Source organism: Peromyscus eremicus, chromosome 4 (assembly GCF_949786415.1).
Source record: "Peromyscus eremicus chromosome 4, PerEre_H2_v1, whole genome shotgun sequence".
Lineage (NCBI taxonomy): Eukaryota > Metazoa > Chordata > Mammalia > Rodentia > Cricetidae > Peromyscus > Peromyscus eremicus.
The window spans coordinates 23,477,599-23,483,598 of record NC_081419.1 but is presented as its reverse complement, the minus strand read 5'-3'; the positions used below and the strand labels follow the sequence as shown (position 1 = coordinate 23,483,598).

General features: G+C 34.4%; 1 long non-coding RNA gene across 1 annotated transcript in view; it reads right to left on the bottom strand.

Annotated features, from left to right (window-relative positions):
- Positions 1-3,529: 3,529 nt before the first annotated feature.
- The window catches only part of LOC131908053 (uncharacterized), a 41,563-nt gene continuing 39,092 nt past the window's right edge, over positions 3,530-6,000 (bottom strand). Inside the window, exon 3 of the long non-coding RNA XR_009378529.1 lies at positions 3,530-3,619. This is a non-coding gene — a long non-coding RNA (uncharacterized LOC131908053). The remainder of the gene's footprint in view (positions 3,620-6,000) is intronic.

The window sequence follows — 6,000 nt, the reverse complement described above, 5'->3', positions numbered from 1 at the left end:
GCTATTAGCACGTACTATTAGAAGAAGCCTGGATCCACACTGAGTTTGATGGAAATTTGACTGTAAATAAAACTTGGATTTTGTTAAATACAGAAAATGAGCAAGTCAGATGTCTAAAAAGTACAAACAGTGAATGAAATATATTCCATTTTTCTGTATCAAAAAATGTGTGCTCCCAGCATATCTCAGGCACTCACAATTTTGTGTTTGTTTTCCCATTCATTTCAAGTTTGACTTCTCTACAGACATGGTAATTATGTGGTATATAATTGCCAATCCATCAACTTTTTAAAGACAGATTTCAAATTTTAAATTATTTCTAATTTTGCTCTTCTTTGATTCTTCTGGAACTAAAAATCTCAATAGTCATTTGCTGTCTGTAATCTATAATTCATAGGCTGAGATTGAATATCAAGCCTAATTCAAACTTGGAATCCTAAAACTATTTTTGATGTGATACCTCAGCTAAAGTTAGAAGGGTCTCTTTCAGTCAGGAAGAAACGTTTCATTATTCAGTAGGTAAGGAGACCCTTACATGCACTCAAACACCCACTCATGCCTCAATACCATGTTTTTGAGATAGAGTCCTGTTTATTCTGATCAGCTGAGAGTTAGCCCAGCTAATGTAGCTAATCAAATATTGATGCACATCATCTGGACTTAGTTGTCTGGCAAATTCTTCCCAATGCTTTTTTGTTAACAGAACTAGAAAAATAATTTGTTATTCTGCTCAAACAGCTGACTGTTCTGATCTACTCTATGGATGTATATTAGTAAATTTTACCTAAGCTCATGGCAAGTCAGATGCTTTACCCAAAATGAATGAACAGAAAATGATACCAGAATTTTTCTTTAACTTTGTTATTCATAATAGCTTTATAATAACTGTGGTGATGTATTGTTTACCCTAATAAACTAGCATGAGGATCAGAGGACAGAGCCAGCCATTAGATTAGACATAGAGGTCAGGTGGTGGAGGCACACACCCTTAATCCTATCACTTGGCGAGCAGAGATCCATCTGGTTCTCTGTGAGTTCAAGGTCACAATGGAAACAGAGCCAGGCATGGTGGCACACACCTTTAATCTCAGTACTGGGAAGCACACATGCCTTTGATCCCGGGAAGTGATGTTTGGGTAGAGAAAGGTATGTAATTCATGAGGAAACAGGAGCTCACTTTCTTTAGACAGGATTTCACAGAGGTAAGAACTAGTGGCTGGTTGCATCTGATCTTTCAGCTTTCACCCCAATATCTGACTCCAGGTTTTTTATTAAAAGACCATCTAAGATTCAAACAACAAATAACCTTTTATTTCTATATACAAAACTATCAAGAATTTATTCACGGGCAATCTATATATCATCTATCTATCTATCTATCTATCTATCTATCTATCTATCTATCTATCTTTTTATGTACCCACCTACCAATCATCTGTCTAAATATTGACAGCCCAAGGCCCCATGAATTATTAAGTTATATTACAAACAAAAACAGATAACAAGAATTTTCAAGCCACTAAATTTGTAAAAGGTGAAATAGACTACAATGTCATTGGAAGAACCTGCGTTCAGAAGTACATATAAAAATAAAGTAGAAATTATAAAAGAATGAACGTTAACAGTATTTCAAAATGCTAAGGACGGCATACATCATCTTTTGTATATCAGAGTTGACAGCAGCCTCATTTTTGGTCTAGTGAAACTTTATAGAGATAGATGCAGAAAGACTGGCCTCAAAGATCTAAGAATTGTTCCATTGTACAAACATTATGTTCTTAAAATAGAACTTAATCTTTTTATTTTACAACTTTATTAATTGGGGGACCCACAAAGATGTAAGCCTACAACATTTAGCTTATCTGATCATGTCCTAGAGCAATGTTTCCCAACCATAAAATTATTTTTGTTGTTACTTCATAACTGTAGTTTGCTACTGTTATGAACCATAGTGTAAATATTATTTGGAGATAGAGGTTTCCCAAGGGGTCGTGACTCACAGGTTGAGAATCACTGTCTTGGATGGTCAGAGACTAGAATCGTGACCTTTACATTTTATTATTAGTGTCAGAATAACACCAAGAGAAAGAGATCAGAGGAGAGGATTATTTTTACTGATCCTTACCTTCAATCTCAAACAAAGTTCATTTTATTATGTATACCTTGATTCTCTAAATTCTCTGCCATTTGGTTTGAGATCACCACCCTCTCCATGTGCCTGCCTGCCTGCCTGCCTCCTTCCTTCCTTCCTCTTTCTTTTTTAAAATTTTATTTTTAGTTGACAGATGATAATTATATCTATCCTTTCACTTAATTTTTGGTTAAAAACATCTCTATTTTTAAGTAGAGTAAAACTAGAAACAGAAAGATAATTTCTTCTAGGACATGTGTAGTTTTTTTTTCTTTTTAAATCTGAATAGACCTGAATTATTTTAATACATCTGAATAAGTTCCTGTAGGAAATAACCCATACTGGACGTACTGGAAGTGAACTATTTCCCCTCATAATAGTAGAAGCGGAAAAGGCCACCCACCTACGCCACTGTAAGATCCTTATACTGAGTACATCAATATTTTTTGTTACATAATAACTGACTTTTTTCTTAAAAAGTAGAATTACTGCAGAAAATGTTTAATATTAATAAATATTATTCCACTTCCTTCACTCCTAAATGGAATAATTCTAAAATAAAACAAAATTGAAAATGTAAACATTGTATATCACCTAAAATGGAAAAACTTATAATCTTAAATAACTGCTAAAGAATTGTTAAAAATCATGTCAAATAATGATTGCCAAGTGGTAACATCCCATATGAAATACCAAAGTTTCTGATTTCCAGTCATTCCATTTTGTGGTTTATTTTACACTCAGTGGAATATGATTATGACTGTTAATCAATCATAGCAATTTTTCTTCCCAAAGTGAAAATATTCAATATTAAAGAATCTGATTTGAATTTTATTATTAATTAAATTGTGCCTTGACAACTTCTTACTTGTATGTAATGCACTCTGATTTCTCTCCCACTTCCCTTTCATATCTCTTTGCCATCCCTACCAGGCTGCTCTGCTTTCCCTTGTTCCTTACTTCCACTGGTAAATGTTTTCAATGACTGGAAGGCAGGAAGGGCAATGAATGAGAATAGCTTATAATTAGTGAATCTTAATTTGTGTGTGTTTGAAAGTGCCATGTCACATTTATTTAAGCAAAGCATTCTAGGTTGGTACCCCAAACAGCTATCAAATACATCGCAAAATTCAATGACATTGTTGTAAAATAATCGACACAGAGCATCTATTTTTTGTTTGTTTGTTTGTTTAGATAGTAACCAATCATCAGGGGAAAACACAAAATAAACCCATGGTTCCAAAGGAAGAGGAGTCAGAGTCAGTCTTTCATAATGACCTTCAGATAAGTAGTTCATGCACATGAAAACATCCCAGGAAGGTATTCTTATTCTGATTACCCAAGAGAGCTCCGGTTCAGAGGAAACAGGAATAAATTGAGTACATGTGGCATTCCTACCTGAAAGACACTCTTTCTGCTTGATTTTTCCTTGGCCCATTCTATCTGTGCACCACACAAATCCACACTTTCTGCTTTGTGCCTGGCTTTCTGTAAACAAAAATAAAACAAGAATAAAGATCACAGAGCATCAGAGAAGCATGTCAGAGAAAATGGGTTCATTGAGTTAGAGGTTATACACATGTAAGACATAAAGCCTCTCTTTTGTGCTTCCCGGGGGAAACCTAATCCGCGGGACTTTTACTTGGGGTTTTATAATTTTAGTACTCTAAAATTAGAAGCATAGTTTCTATGTGAAAAACACATTTCATTACAGACAATAAAAGGATCAATACTTATATCAATGATTTGGCATAATGTTAAAGAAACTTGAAGATCTCCTTTTCCATCCTGTATAATATTGTTAGTCAGTGATGGACAAGAAAAAAAATTAAGTCATATACTTTTTAGACCTACAGTTAAAAGAAAAATCATAATGTAATGGAAGACGTTCTAGTTTTACTTTTGTGGCATCAGTGAAGTTACTTAGAACCTAGCTACATCATCTTGAAATCAGAGCAAATGGATTTGGTTTAATCTCAAACTCTCCTCAAATGTTTGTATTTTGCATGTTAACAAATTTAAAAAGCACATCCAAAACATGTCAGCAATGTTCTTTTTAGAAAGTCACATTTTTAGTTGGACATGGTAGCACATATCTTTAATGCCAGCACTCACAAGGCAGAAGCAGGCTGATCTCTGTGAATCAAAGGCCAGTCTGGTCTACATAGTGAGACATTGTCTTATAATAATAATAAGAAGAAAAAGATCCATGTTTTAGACTTTAGGAGTACATATGTAAATTTTATGTAATAAAGTTAATTTACTTAATAAACAGATCATAGTATTTGCTTTCTTTTATACAAATACATGATAAATGAAAGTCATTTCATTTCAGAAATTTCTAATAATCAGCTAATAATGAACATTAACCACAGTTGCCTAATAGTTTCACTTGACTCGTAGTAAATAACATCTACATAAGTTTAAATTCACACTACTTCAAGTGTTACATAAAGCCTTTTTTTGGACATTTCTTTACTATTTTCCAAGGAGGTACTGTATAGAAATACTTTTCAACAATTTTCATGTGCTTTAGGCTACTCTCAGTTTCTTTAATAAGAAATTCAATAATTTCCTCATTTTTTTCCTACAGAACGTCCTGTACATTTAGTATAGAGATATTCTAGGCAACTTTCAATGTCAAGAACTTTAAGTCAAAGCTTGAAATTAGAAATGTAAAAATGTTAAAAGATATTTTCTGTTCATACTTGTTGCCTCATAACCACTATTTCCAATTTTATTGGATTTAAAAAAATCTAACTTAGGAGTAAGCAGAAGATTTTGTATGTTTTTTTACTCCTATGGTAAAATAGGAGATGTTTGCATCTCAGCAACTAAAGTAAGTGTGTGAACTTGTGTGTGTGTGTCTGTGTGTCTGTATGTCTGTGTGTCTGTGTGTGTGCACCCACATGAGCATAATTTTTCTGCGGGGGGGAAAAATTCATCTGATTGGGTAGCAGTCCACTGTGTGTCTTTCACTTATATTCAGCAGGAGCTCTGCAGGAAACCCTTTAAAATCAGCCATGCCCCTTAAAACTACTGCAGGTTCACATCACATCAACACCCAGGCTGTCACTACTCTAGATCTCGTGAAGAAAAACCAACAAGTTGCTTTCTGTAGAATTGGTTACATTATATCATACTCAGAACCAACAACAATAATTAAGGGAATAAAACTAAAGGGTTTTATTTCCCCCAAATAATGCAATGGGGTGGGAGAGGTGGTAATAGAATTACATTTTATAAGAAGCACTTTGCATATATTAAGCATTTCTTTAACTAGCATCTCCCTATGACTAAGCTATCTTTTAATCCTTATAATAGTATGAGGCAGTTATCATTAATACTACTGTGTTATAGGTTATAAGGTATGTCAGAATGATTCTGGTGCGTGGAAGTTTACCAAGGCAAACAACTTAAAGGGGTCTGAATTAACTTATTTATTTTAAACTATTTCATTTTATTTTATGTGTTTGAGTTTTTTGCCTGCATGTATGCTTCTGCCCCACTTGCACTCCTGTGGCAAAAGAGAGTATCAGATCCCCTAGAACTAGAGTTATAGACGGTTCTGAGCCACCTTAGGAGGGACTTGAACTCTGGTCCTTTGGAATATCAGCAAATGCACTTAACTGCTAAGCCATCTCTCTGGCACCAAAGGTCAGAATTGAAATGCAACTAGACTCACTATCTTCTTTGTGCAGTGCCAGAGATCAAACATGGAGCTTTGCTCATGCATAGGCAAGTACTCTACCACAGAGATGTACGCTGTGGGATGGTCTTTCTGTATGCTGTGAATATGTGTTGCTACCATTGGTTAATAAAGAAGCTGTTTTGGCCTATGACAAGACAGGTTATAGCCAGGCAGGAAA